This window comes from Schistocerca serialis, chromosome 2, assembly GCF_023864345.2.
Source record: "Schistocerca serialis cubense isolate TAMUIC-IGC-003099 chromosome 2, iqSchSeri2.2, whole genome shotgun sequence".
NCBI lineage: Eukaryota > Metazoa > Arthropoda > Insecta > Orthoptera > Acrididae > Schistocerca > Schistocerca serialis.
The window spans coordinates 903,367,979-903,383,482 of NC_064639.1; the positions used below are offsets into that span (position 1 = coordinate 903,367,979).

The 15,504-nt window shown below is 41.6% G+C and overlaps 1 protein-coding gene across 1 annotated transcript in view; it reads right to left on the bottom strand.

Moving 5' to 3' along the window:
* Nucleotides 1-14,334, bottom strand: part of LOC126458252 (uncharacterized) — a 627,652-nt gene extending 613,318 nt beyond the window's left edge. Inside the window, exon 1 of the mRNA XM_050095165.1 lies at nt 14,201-14,334. The gene's annotated coding sequence lies outside the window, so the exon portion shown is untranslated. The remainder of the gene's footprint in view (nt 1-14,200) is intronic.
* Between the last annotated feature and the right edge of the window lie 1,170 nt (nt 14,335-15,504).

Sequence of the window (15,504 nt, forward strand, 5' to 3'; positions counted from 1 at the left end):
CTGTGAACTTTGCAACTAGGGTGTGTAAATACTCTTAGACTGCTATTGATAGCATCTTTGCAGACAAACCTAGGGAAAAAGTCATATTACAAAACCAATAGTAAACGGGCTATCTGATCATGACATGCAGCTTCTTTTGTAAAATGTTGAAACTTGTCAGGATAAAAAATTTACTAAATCTGAGTACAGGAGGGTAATAGATAAATCAAAAATTGAGAAATTCAGGAAATTGCTCAAAGACATGAACTGGATAGATGTTTAGAATATTTCTGACTCAAAAGAAAAATACAGAGCTTTCATTAACAAAGTTACTTACTCTTCTCAAAATCGTTTTCCCCTAAAGGTAACTCAAATACAACAAATGTCTAAAAATAAACCATGGATTACATAAGAAATAAAGATTTCGTGTGGGGCAAAGAGAAGACTGTATCTATTATTTAGAAATAGCTCTGATGTTTGCATAGTAATGCATTACAAAGAATACTACAAAATATTAAACCAAGTAATTCAGAAATCTAAGCAGATTTATTAGGAGAAAAATATAATTACATCAGGCAACAACAAAAAAATGTATGGGAATAGTGAAGTGGGCCAGGAAGGAAGAGTAACAGAGAGCTCTAAAAATAGAGTGCATGTACTGTTGCAAACCTCTTAAACAAGTATTCTGTTTCTGTTACTGACAGCTTGAAGTTATCAGGTTGAGTCAGTGTAATGGAATATCTGAGACCAGTCTTCACAAATAATCTCAGTAAAATGGAAATGACATTCACATCTCCCAGGGAAGTAGCATCCATTACAAAATCCTTAAAGTATTCTAGTGGTTATGATCACATACCAGTGAAGTTAATCAGAGGGTGATCATGTGAGTTGAGTTCTATCTTGGGTTATTTGTGTAACCAGTCTCTTATCAGTATTACATTTCAAGACTGTCTAAAATATGCTGAAAGTAAGACCTTTTACAAGAAGGAAGATAAAGAGATACAGTCAAACTATCGACCATCTTCACTTTTGCCGGCTTTTTCAAAAATATTTAAAAAGATTGTGTTCAAGCGCCTTCTTAAGCACCTGAGTGCAGATAATATTTTGTTCAAGTCACATCTGGGTTCCTTAAAGGTCACGATATAGAGAAGGCTACTTACACGTACAGTGATAATCTACTTAATTCATTAGATAATAAATGAGAGACTACTGGCATTTTCTGTGAGTTCTCAAAAGCCTTTGACAGTGTGAATCACATCATTCTCATAAGTAAATTAAAATAGTATGGTGTCACAGGCTGCTGCAAAATGATCTGAATCTTATTTAACTAAGAGGAATCAAAGGGTGTCGTAGCAAAATCTGGTACGGAATCAATTACATGTGATGTTCCTCAATATACCATTTTGGTTCCATTACTTTTTCTTGTGTACATTAATGACCTATCGTCTGTTACTTTGCCAGATGCTAAGTTTTTTTTTTCAGATGATACCAGCATTGCAATAAATACCAAATCAAGTACAGTTTTAGAAATGGCTGCAAATCAAAATTTTAATGACATTAATAAATGGTTTAAAGCTAATTCACTGTCATTAAACTTTGAGAAGAACCACTACATGTAGTTCAGAACCTGTAAGAGATTTTCTTCCAGAAATTGTATAACACATGAAGACAGGCACGTCGAAGGGGTTGACAGTGTTAAATTTCCGGGGTTACAACTCGATAATAAATTCAGTTGGGAAGAGCATATCACAGAATTGCTGAAGCGGCTAAGCAAGTCTGTGTTTGCAGTGAGAATGATGTCAAATGCAGGAGATAAAAATACAAAATAACTTGCATACTTTTCTTACTTTTATTCTATTACGTCATAAGGGATCATATTCTGGAACAACTCGCCAAACCACTCAAGAGGAAATTTGTGCCTTCGAGCCTGTTGCAGAAATTAATCATTTTTCATGTTAGTGTTTAGCGTTGTTACTAGACGTTGTAGACTGTATTATGGGCGTGAACAACATCAGATGTTGAGTGATCAGCTGTGAAGGACACGAAGATGCTGTGTACTCATATGAGCCAGCGTTATCAACAACTGACAAAGTTAAGAAATGGGCTTCACCTTGGTTCTCCATTTGGCTGGCTGGTCCAGTCGTACAATATCCAGATTTGTAGGGCATTTGGATGTCACATTTGTCGGATATTCACACTCCTTGAGAACGTGAGGGCACTTATATTCGTCATCAAGGTTCCAGCCAATCACATCTGACCATCACAGGACAGGATGACCTTATTGTGCACCAAGCACATCGTAAACCCTTCACATCTGTGCTTGCCTTACGGGAGCAAGTAGTAGAATGCCTGTAACATTCAATGTCATCCCATACCACTGGTCAGAGACTAGTAGCAGCTGGAATTACCGCGCCATGCGTCCGCTGTCGTTAACGCCACAACATAAACGGCTGCGTTTGGGCTGGTGCCTTGACCGGAAAGCACGGACTGCTATTGGATGGCGCCAGCAGTGTTTCAGCGTTTAGAGTTGCACCACTGCAGGTCATGCCGCCTACACAACACAGGGTGTTTCAAAAAGGACTTTACAACTTTGAAAATTCATATACATTAATTCGTAGTACCTACAGAGGTGATTGTAGTGTCAATTTCTAAGGAAATACATCAAGTTTTGTCTAGCATAGTTCACTAGTGCCGAATCGCACCAGAACGGGCGCTAGCGGCAGTTGTGTTAAAGATGGCTGTCTTCACTGGACCCGACCGTGCTAGCTGTGTGTTTGAGTTTGATGAACCGATGTCAGCGACAACAGTTCGGCGTAGTTTCCGTACCATATATGCTAAAGATATTCCTAGTAGGCCTACAATTTATGAGTGGTATAAATGTTTTGTAGAAACAAGGTGTTCCGCAAGACATGGGGAATCATCAGGTCGTCCAAGCACGTATGACAACGTCGTTGAGCCAGTGAGACAACGTTTCTATAAAACATTTATGCCACTCATAAATTGCAGGCCTACTAGGAGGATTTTTAGCGTACTTGGTACGAAAACTACGCTGAACTGTTGTCGCAGACGTCGATTTTTCAAACCAAAAACAGCTAGCACGCTCGTGTCCAGTGAAGGCAGCCATCTTCAACGCAACTGCACCTAGCAGTAGCGTCAGTAGCGAACTGCGCGAGACAAAACTTGATGTATTTCCCTACAAATTGGCACTACAATCACCTCATTAGGTACTATGAATTAATTTTTTGAATTTTCAAAGTTGTAAAGTCATTTTTGAAACACCCTGTAGATGGCGAACGAAGTTCTTTATTTCAATGTATGGCAACTATTTGTGTTACATTAAGGGTAATTTGCAAAATGCTAAAAATTTTTTCTGTTTCTTTTGTGTTCAACGTCGAACTTTGGCGTTAGCGAAAGGATACTCTGCTGCAGTTATCCGGCTTGAGGTGCTGGGCTAAGTTAATGCTAGACCGATACTCAACCCTCTGCGAAGGATGCGTGCTAAAATGCCGCTGGTAATTATAGAACTTGCGATTGTGCAATAAATTCTTGTGGTGTGCTGAACGTTAATCTGGTGGTTGACTGATGAATTTTTATCGAAAACCTCTCAGCTAAAACGCTTAAAGTTTGACTACTGGAAGAATAATCCAGATATGCATTACTAACACCGAGTGAAAATATTTTGCCAATACGACGGGGGAATATTAATATAAAATGCATCTCCGATGTTAGAGAATTACGACGACTTCAATTTACAGAGGCAGATTTTATTGCGTTTTAATACAGAAGATCTACAAGTTACCTATTACAGAAATTACGAGGTTCACCTGTAAGAAAGTAACAAGCAATAAGAAATATCTGAAAGTCAAAAAGCTAGCTGCGATTCATTTAAAAGTTTTAATTGCAAGATATGAGAAGTTATTGTGTCCCCTATTCTTTAAAGATTTTCTGAGTGGTTCTACACACGTATGGCTGTCGTGGGCGGGTATTACGACAACCTCCGGGGGGGTCCCGTTCTTCCAGTTTTTTCGAGAGACACAGCAGGAATAGTAAATACTGTGTTTTAGGAGTTGCTAGTATAGACTAATTCCAATAAAAACAGTCAATATAACACGCGTACAATTTTTATTGGTTGCAGAGGTACAGAGGTTAGAAAATAACCCAAACAGATACTCACAGACAAAAAATTTGATTTTTAATTTGATTTTCATAAACTCTATCTCCGACTTCTCTGGAGATGTGCGATATGGTGTAACAGACAATTAGGCGACTATGCCCGTTGTGCCACCGTTTCGTCCTACATGGCCCCGACACCTCGACTTACTTGTCGAAAATCTTCTAGCTTTATTGGAAAAGGATTCTTTGACTAAAAGGACTGGTACGTTCTTCCAGCGTGATGGGGCCCATGCACATCCCAGTCGTCTTCTAAACCTGGTCGGTCACATTTCCTGCCCACAAGGGTCACCGGACGTTATATTTTTAATTTTTTGCACGTGGTAATGGTTCAAAAGCGAAGTCTGGAATGGAGGAGTACACACAAGGGAAGAAGTGATCGTTGAGATTATCAGTAGTGCTGCCCCCACACAACAACGCAAGTAACAACACAAACACCATGTGTCGTCAAGAGAATTCGTAAGAGCATTGACGTCGGAAATTGAATTTACGAAAATTAACTTTCGGCTTACACCTACTGCGAATATTTGTTTAGGTTACAGTCTTACACCTCTGATTCTGTAATCAATAAAAATTGGTCACATGTTACACGGAATGCTTCATTCAAATGGGTCTTTGCTACCACCTCCTGAAGCATTTACTATTCCACCTGGTCAATATTCGTGGATGTGACAGCAACGATCATTCTAAGCAAAAGTTTAGCAAAAATCGGCTCTAAACTGATGCCTTAACAGCTATGAGCATTTCTTCATCTTCCTTACTGTAAAACAAATCTCTTCCGTTGCCTGTTGACACCTACGGTCGCAGGTTCGAATCCTGCCTTGGGCATGGATGTGTGTGATGTCCTTAGGTTAGTTAGGTTTAAATAGTTCTAAGTTTTAGGGGACTGATGACCTCAGAAGTTAAGTTCCATAGTGCTCAGAGCCATTTGAACCATTTTTGAACCGTTGCCTGCTCTTCGCTTTCTATATTTTGCCAGATGACAGCATGGACCAAAACAAGAAAGAAATGTCCAGTAAACATGTACTTTAAAGAGTATACTTTCAGAGCTATGAATACATGTTCATTTTGCTGCTGTGAAACACGTCTCTTCTACTAAAAAAGTGCCAACAGCTCATAAGCTACGCGTTTTACAGCCCTAGTTTACCGCCCATATTTGCTTGTTTTGATCCATACTGCCTCCTCGCGAAATATTGAAAGCATAGAGCTTGCATTTTAAACCGACGCATTCCGTCGTCGCTGAGCGTTGCCCTCAGCAGCATTTGTTTCCTGACAGGCCACAGACCGTATCCGGTACACTTAAACCACATGGGAGTACCTAACGCCGCGCGACTGCTACGGTCGCAGGTTCGAATCCTGCCTCGGGCATGGGTGTGTGTGATGTCCTTAGGTTAGTTAGGTTTAAGTAGTTCTAAGTTCTAGGGGACTGATGACCTCTGATGTTAAGTCCCATAGTGCTCAGAGCCATTTGAACCCAGTACCTAACGATGAAACGCGTTTGCGGAGAAACTGGGACAACAGGACATGTCACACTGCTATGCAACACGCTGGCACAAGTGAGAGCTATACAGAACGACAGTAATTTATTGTCGTTCGCCGGGTGAAAGTCTTTCGATTTGACGCCACTTCGGCAACTTGCGCGTCGATGGGGATGAAATGATGATGATTAGGACACTTTTTTTTCACTAGCTGCTTATATTTTATGACCCACCGTCTAATTTCTTATGGTGGGTCGTATGTTGCCACTTAGCCGCTGTGACTGGGTCCGGGGTCCGGTGTGGCTGAAAGTAAAACCACCCCGGCTCCCGTCCCCACTCACACCGTTGCCCGTGTCCCGCCACGTGGAGGCGGGCTCTATTTGTTTACATCCATTTGATATCTTTTTTGTGCAGCATTAGAAAAACTTACAACTAATACAAACAATTAGGACAACACAACACCCAGTCCCTGAGAGGAGAAAATTTCCAGCTCTGCCGGGAATCGGACCCAGGCCCTTATGATTGACATTCTGTCGCGCTGACCACCCAGCTACCGGGGGCGGACAGATCGACATGTGACATCGCCAGAATAATAGGTAATCCCGATGACTGGAACACAATAAATAGTGTAGCCCATATTGCATCGAACACACTGCATGAAGAATACAAGCGCCAAAACGCATATGGAAGGAGGCGTAGACAAGCACAAACAACACAACAAACCACATGGGAGGACACAAGCGCGACCACAGATTCCGAAACCGAGGAACGAACCAACACACTAAATGAACGTGACTCAGAAGGGATCAACACGTAAGGGTCCCGAACCAACAACGCTTGACACTGCATGGAACAACACAGTCACAAACAACACAACAGGCAGTAACAATGAAAAAAAACACCCACACCACATACTAAGACTCTAGCAATAACGTAACGCCGCTAGGGAGGAGAAGGCTCGAAAAACTTTTATTCTGAGGCTCATACCGCCAACGACATTTTGCATAGTGTTTAAAGTATACTACACACCAGCAGTAATGTATTGTGCGAAGATAGAAGTGCATTCTCTTCTCTGTTTAAAGCGACGATGAATTAATTTTATATATCAAATATATGTTCTGTATAAAGTATGTATAAAACTAAAAATGTTGAGTATTAAGTTATTTAAGGAACAATGCATTCAAGTAGCAATGATCTATATTCTATTTCTACGAACAAGTTTAAAAACGCAAGTGTATTTCTCATGTAAAGCTACAATTCATGTATTACATGTATCAAATGCTCAATCAGTATTTAATCTGTGTAATATCAGGTGTATGTATCTAACGTATAACACAGAATCTACCACAACTACCAACAATAGGATAAACAAACAGCTGCTAAATATCATGTAGTGTCCTGACTTGCAACACTCCCAGTAATATACCAATACACACAAACACAGTAAAATGGTTCAAATGCCGGCCGAAGTGGCCGTGCGGTTAAAGGCGCTGCAGTCTGGAACCGCAAGACCGCTACGGTCGCAGGTTCGAATCCTGCCTCGGGCATGGATGTTTGTGATGTCCTTAGGTTAGTTAGGTTTAAGTAGTTCTAAGTTCTATGGGACTGATGACCTTCGATGTTAAGTCCCATAGTGCTCAGAACCAACCAATTTTTAAGCACTCAATTCGCTATAACCTTAGAGAAATTTTTATATATTATGTTGTTTATATTATTTAAAATAGCGTGAACAATTGTATACCAATAAGACTGTAATGACGAGAAGTGCTTGCTGTTGGATTTAGAAGCATCCGACCCATCTTACATTTCAAGGCGATGGGTTACTCTGCACTGTTAATGAAATGAATAAATACATTTGTTTGGACTGACTCCAGCTACACGGTGCGAAAACAAAATTCCAAATGTCTAAGGAGAGACACCAAATGCAATCCTGTTTTCGCAACGTGTAGGTGGAGTCAGTCCAAAGAAATGTTGCTCATCGCGTCTTTCACGTAACGCCCAGCGTCGACGGAATGCGTCGGTTTGTTTCTCATTTCAAACAAAATGATTTTTAAATCAGAATTTTACGTGTCTGTTCAACACAGCACTACCAGATTAGCGTAGTGCGTCGTCCGTTTTATTCGTATCCAGAAAGACGGACAGTATAAGGTGAAGAATACAGGATAATCCAGCAGCGACAGTACCGCCCTGGCTCGTGTTCTACTGTGCCTGTTAACAGATATGAGAAAAACGAAGATCGCACTACCCTAATCTGATAGTGCTCTATCGATCAGGCACGTAGAATTCTGACTTAAAAACCATCTTGTTTGAAATGTGAAACAAACCGACGCGTTCCTTCGTCACTGGGCGTCACATGAAATGTGTTGACCAGTATCTCTTTGGACTGACTCCAGCTACACGTTGGGGAAACGAAACTGCGTAAATCTGGTGAAACTCCAGAGAAAATGGCTCTGAGCATTAGGGGACTTAACAGCCGAGGTCATCAGTCCCCTATAACTTAGAACTACTTAAACATCACACACATCCATGCCCGAGGCAGGATTCGAACCTGCGACCGTAGCGGTCGCGCGGTTCCAGACGGAAGCGCCTAGAACCGTTCGGCCACAACGGCCGGCGAAACTCCAGGGAGAATGAGCCCTATGACTCTTAGGAGAAACACTGGGTATACAAGATGATTCAGCTGATCCTACCGATCTGTTTTATATAATACACAACGCCTTCAAAAACGATGCTGGAGATTTCCATGTTCTCTCGCTCACTACACGCGAATTATTAATGCCACATAAAAAATGTACAGGACCTTTTTGTGGTAAATTTAATATACTTAAATTTTGTACTGGGATACGTTTTAGCCAGAGACTGTACTTTTCGGCTTATTCGAGAAAAACGTACAAAGGAGACTATTAAATAACTCGAAAACCATGGCCTCCAATGAAGACGTATCCCAGTAAGAAATATAACTACATTAAATTTGCCTCAAAAAGGTCCCGTACATTTTTTATGTAGGACTAATAGTTTCTGCCTAGCCAGCGAGAATATGAAAATCTTACACGTGGTATCTTACACGTGGGTTCCATAAAACCCGTAGGTAGGGACAGTTGAACGACCGTACATGCCGCCTGTCTCTCCTGATTGTGAGAGTCGACAGGCTCAGTTTCTCTGCTGCTTCCTGTAGTTTCATTTTTGCAGCGTTTAGCTGGACGCAGCCCAAACAATTACCGATCGTCAAGTCTTTCATGTGACGCCCAGGGTAGAGGTAAATTTTCGATTTGTTACCCGTTACAAACAAAATTGTTTTTAAAAGGCACTTTTACGTGCCCATTCGACAGAGTGGTCCCAGATTAGTCCGGTGCGATATTTGCTTTATCGCTATGCTTTAACTGGGACAACAAGACACGAAGAACAACAAACACTACCCCGGCAGCGCCAGCACCGGCGCCTGGCTGTCGCTGACTACTGCCGCCACGGAACAGCGCTGCTCGATAATTGCTTGTGGAGTACTCATTCTTCGTCGTCTTTTACTGCCCTTGTTAATAGATATCGATAAAATGAACGCGACAATAGACTACTTCGAGCACGCAAACTTCAGCTTTAAAAACAATTTTGTTTGTAACGGGAAACAAAACGAAAATTTCCCTCTACCCTGGACGTCGCATGAAAGATGTGGAGATCGGCATTTGTTTGGGCTGCATCCAGCTACACGCTGCAAAAACGACATCTGCAGAAACACAGAGAAAATGACGACCCTCGGTAAAGTCACCCGGGCATTTGAGTGAACCTCTTCCAAGCAACCACGGAAAGCCTAAATCAAGGCAGAGAACGTCGGTCCTCTCATATATGAAGATGGTACCTGTTCTTTCGGACATGTCGGAATGTAAGTGTGCGGATTTTAAGTTGGGAATGTGGGTCTCACGGGGAGCGTGCAAGAGATAAATCCCTGCAGTCGCACTATCGTCTGTGCCCTCGGTGGCTCAGATGAATAGAGCGTCTACCATGTAAGTAAGGGATCCCGGGTTCGAGTCCGGGTCGGGGCACACATTTTCAACTGTCCCCCGTTGATGTATATCAACGCCTGTCGACAGCCTATGGTCTTCATTTAATTATCATTTCGGTCCTTCCAGTCTTCCTTAATAGCTACACAATCTCGTCTACTGACACGAGAAACGCTTAGGGCATTAGAACAGCGGAATATCAAGCAGGTAGTTCATTCTAATAGAATACACGGCAGCTGGAGGCGTATGTGCTTGCAGTTCGAACTGAATGCGTTGTGGTGATCGTACTGGACGACGGCTTTTTACAGCAGTCTTCCTGTGGTATTGGTCACTACAGTATGCATTTGTAGTCGTAGCAGACACTATAACATAATGGACTTCGTGGGAAAAAAACTTCTTCGCAGCGAACATCATGGATTCCGAAAAAATCAATCCTCCGAAACACAACTCAACAAACGCACTGTTGATGTCCTCAGTCCCGTGAACAAGCGAAGCCCGGTCGATTCGATGTTTCTAGACTTCCGGATAGCTTTTGATTCAGTACAACATCCAGACCTTCTAAAGTAAATACAGAACGTCCCGATGAGAAATCTAACCATGCTTGCGACTCGATCTACAATCTTCTAACAAGTAAAACGCAGCACACCCTGGATGGAGAATCATCTACGGAGACTAAACTATTATCTGATGTGTCCCAGGGCAGTCTAGAAGGGCCAATCTTGTTCATATTAAACATTAATGACGTAGCTGAAGGTCGTACCAAGGAGTGCTGAAAAGAAATGCTTCCGAATTTTGAGTATGAAAACCCTTAAAGATTTTTAAATGAAACAAATATTATTTACATTCTACATCAAGAAGCACCCTCTCCTTCAGCATGACAACGCTGCGAGAAATTCGTTATCGACGGGGTGACTATCTTCAGAAATAAATATGTAGACATGAGGAATAAAGATGTAATGTTAATAACGTTTGTTTCATTTAAACAGCTTCACGAGTTTTCGCAAAAAAATTCGGAGGCATTGCCTTTCAGTGCGCTCTCATAATTTCCTTCACGGACTTTTCGCAGATGATGGGAAAGATTTATCGAATAAAAATTGCAGTATTATCCATTGAGATCTCGGCACCATATTAAACCAGTCCAAATCCGACAATGGCTATTTATGTTGAGTAATGCAAAGCCGTTCCTCAAAAGACGTAAAGCCGTGGTATCCTTTAACTATAGAACTTAGGACACAACTAGACTTGTGTCATGTCATACAAATATTTTGGAGCAAGAACGTGAAGCGGTATGAAGTGAAACGAGCACATAAACTCAGACTACGATTTGTGAGATGTATGTTTACCCTTAGTGCCCCTGTATTGTGTCGATGTATTGAATGATGTGGCCGCGTGTGCCTGTCCCTGAATTATACACTGTTGTGGGAACGTGAGAGTTCCTTTGCTTCTGATCTCAATAATGGGCCTCCTTAGGCGCGCGCCAGCATGCTGCGAGTGTTGTGTGGGAATATTCGTGAAAGGGAGACGACGTCGTCCAATAGGCGGTAGAACTGTTGATATTTTTAAAAATATCGGGACTGCGCTATATCGATATTTATAAAATAACATAGCCGGCCCTCGTTATACCGAAAAGAATTATCCGTATATTGACGGAAAAAATATCCACTGACTGGCAAAAAAAAAAAAAAAAAATCGACTGCACATTGTAAATATATTGGCAGTTTTAGAGCTGCACACTCAAGTATTAATTTGTAATTAGACATGCTGTAAATCAATAAGCTAGCAGCCTGCTCATCCCCCTTAGAGCAAGAATTGAAAGAAAAACTATAAACATTCACGCTTGGCGATAACCTCTTTGCTAACAATGGTAACTGCATGTAAGAAGCACAATAAAAGGTGTCCGATGGGTCCATCGTTTGGTTTCATTACATGTCGGACTTGTCTGGAACAGTTCATGTCGATTACCTGTTTTTTCGTTTCTGAAAATCGCCAGCGACCTAGTGTAAAAATTGCGCGGTGAAGTTAAACGTTGCAGTTTCTGTTGGTAGCGCCGAGCGCCGATTACGTCAGCATTTCCCCTCACTCGTCTCCGCCAACGGCAAAGACCAACCTCGTCATTTAGATTTTTGTACATCAGTTTCAGTAACTGTATTAGAAGAACGCAAGTGTGCAGAAATAGCACACTATTTGCGTTAAAAATTATTTTTTAACGCAACTGGTGTGCTACTTCTTCACATCGAATGTCTCGTTATTCCATTCACACTGTCACCCCCCAATGAAATAGGACTTCTTCTTTGTGCCATCTGTACTTGCTTGACACAGTCAAAGAGAAAGATGAAAGCTCAAAAACTAGTAAGACTACTTCACACACTGCAAGTAAAATTACGTTCTAGTACAATTTCACAATAACAGTTTTAAATACTTACAGAAAATTGCGAAAAAATGTAATGTAAAATAAAAATATCGCACTCAATATTCCCATTTCGATATCGATATATCAGTGAATATAATCTTGCCGATACGTGTCGGTGTATTTTGGAAAAAATCGATATATCGGTATTTTATCAACAGACCTAATAGGCGGCACTGCTGTGGCGCGTTTCTTGAGTAACATGATTAATATTTTGGGTGTAGGACTGTCTGAATCGTAGTGGCACATGACCATAAAAAATTTAAAAAGTGTCACGGCAGACTTTTGAGGAATCAATAATATAAACGTAGTCTTTGTTCCGCATTAGTCGACTTATGTATTAACTTGCGACCATCACAGACCTAACGTGAACCTGGCAATCAGGGTCCTATCTATAAAGATTGTAAGCTAGCTGCCTATGCAGCCCGCAAGTCAAAACGAAGACGAAAAATACACTCTGCAAGAGGATAAGTAGGGGGTACATGGTTTGTATACTGGGAAACAGCAGCGTGTCTAAGAAAGAGATTGCATACGAGACACTACGTGAATGATGTTCGGGTGTGTATGACCAAACCAGGTCGGAGTGACAGCACAGACGAAGATGGGCGGCGCGAATAGCTATAGGCTGGTTTGCCCGTCGAGAGAATGTAACGGAAATATCGAATAATTTTAGGTGGCGTACACTCATAGAAAAGCGCCTACATGTCGCGAAAACTTGCTTCGAAAACTTCAATAAGCATCTTTGAAGACATAAACTACGAATATTCTACAGCCTTTCAACTACAGGGTATCCCAGGAGGAATGGTCACTATTTAGGTATACGACAGGAACGATTGAAGCAAAAACATCTTGTGGACGTGAGCTCTAAAATGCGTAGCTTAGGAGTTATGATCATTTGTGCGTCTTCAGTACTGTGAAACAAATCTCTTCTACTGTAAGATCCTTGCTTTCCATAGTTTGGGAGGTGGTAGTATTGGCCAAAAGAAAAAAAAAATGCCAAGTACACATGGGCCTTGAAATGCATACGTTAAGAGATACGAGTACTTGTTCATCTTCGATGCTGTGAAACAAATCTCTTCTACAGCAAGCTCTTTGCTTTCCATATTTTGAGAAATGGTAGTATGGACTAAAATAATAAATAAATGCTGTAAAGTGCAGACGTTAATAGCTATGAGCACTTCTTCAGTAGAAGAGATGATGAACACGTGCTCATAGCTCTTAACGTACGCACTTAAGAGCCCGTGCTTACTGGGCATTTATTTATTTTTTGGCCGTACTACCGTGTCTCAAAGTATGGAAAGCAAAGGGCTTCCTCTAAAAGAGATTTGTTTCACATCATTGAATATAAACAAGTGCTCGTAGCTCTTAAGGTATGCATTTTAGGGGCCATGTTTAACAGATTTTTTTTTACTTAGAATGATGGTTTCTGTTATATAACTAAATAATGACTGTTACTCCTGGGACACCCCATATTTCCCGTGTAAGAAGAAAAGATAAAAACCATGCGGATATCAGCTCGCACTTAGTTGTACAAACAGTAATTCTTCACGTACTCCTTTCGTGAAAAGAAGGTTCAAAATGGTTCAAATGGCTCTGAGCACCATGGGACTTAACCTTTGAGGTCATCAGTCCCCTAGAAATTAGAACTACTTAAACCTAACTAACCTAAGGACATCACAGACATCCATGCCCGAGGCAGGATTCGAACCTGCGACCGTAGCGGACTTGCGGTTCCACACTGTAGCGCCTAGAACCACTCGGCCACTCCGGCCGGCTGAAAGGAAGGGGATGAGACTTTAATGTAAGATACAACAAAACTTAGCCTCTGCCTTCTACTTCACAGTTTTTTGAACAGTACAAATATCGATGCAGAACCAGTATTTGGTCGCTTTATGTAATAGTGAAATATAGAGATGACTTGAACGACATTGACAACATGCAGTTTTGGGTGATTCATGTTGACAGCTAAAACATCAACTTGATTCATTTCTAATGTAAACGGTCTGGTCTAAGTTACTCTCTAACTTTCCGAAAAAGCATTCGTTGGAAAAGAAACGATACACTGAACGGTATTTTCAAGAAATTAATAAAATTACGAATAAACGGAACCAATAAGAAATAAAGAATTACAAACGGCAACTACTCGTAGTTTACAGCTAAAACAAGGAACTTACGATTCGAGGTCAAGAGGGCACAAATCTGAAACACATCCCGCTCAATCCGGAACACGGAATCAGTCACACACGTCGGCTAGCTCTGCCGTATTGAAACTACTGTCGACCAGAGTGTGGGCACCGGCGGCGGCCCGTCCGGGTTTAATTTCCGACTGCAGGGTATTGCACCATACGGCGGACCTCTGGCTGCTATCAGCAGCGCCGGAAACCCACAAGCGAGATAACTGCCCTGCTGTGTGCCGCGCCATCTCACCATCAGGTGGAAGGGCAGTGCTCCAGCCAGCCAGCTGAGGGGTCAGCGCAAAACGGGGCCACGTACACTCTGAAGCTGAAACTTCCCGACAGACTGAAACTGTGCGCAGAGCCTAGCTGCTCGTGGACAAAGCTCCATCCAAATGACCGATCTGGACAAAGAAGTGATTCAACCATTTTACTAAACTTCCCGACTTGTCACAGCCTTAGGAATGTAACAGTCTTTTCGTATGCTTATAATAACCCTCAGCTGGAGATCTAGCCCGACTAGCCAACCACACTGCACCAGTGTCCACTGTGACACTTACGAGGGTCACTCCAAAAGAAATGCACACTATTTTTATAGAAATACAGTTTTCATTCTGTATGTGTCAAAGTTTTACAGTGTGTAGATACATCCTTTCCACTTGTTTTCAAACTTAGTTCAACCCGTTCCCGCGAGTGGCTCCGCCACAGCATGTCTTCAAGATGGCTGCTACACTTGACGTTCGCCAGAAGCAACGTGCTGCCATAGAATTCCTGTGCTGTGAAAACGAGACAGTGGGAAACATCCACAAGAGGTTGAAAAAGGTGTATGGAGATGCTGCTGTCGATCGCAGTACAGTTAGTCGGTGGGCAAGCAGGTTACGTGATGAAAGCGGGCACAGCAATATTGAGGATTGTCCTCGCTGCGGCAGGCCTCGTACTGCTGTAGTGTAACGACGTAAGTTTTGTATAAATGATTTTCTTTGGACGTATGACCATGTGCAGACTTTGTCACCTACGTCAGTTACAACACACTTCAAAATTATTTAAACTGTTTTAAAATTTGTCTCTGAATGGTTCTTGAACGAAACTGTAATTAAAACATCATCATTTGAGTCGTATGCGCAGAATTACGTCACTCAGTCCAATTGGTTTGAGCAAACTTTTTCCAATTTAGACGTCGTTTGTTTCTCCTCAGAAATTATATAAATGCAAGTTATCTGCTTTACTACATATTAGAACCACACTGAATCAAACTCGCGATGAACGCTGTCAAAAATTAATAATCTTGTCAAATAAATTACGTA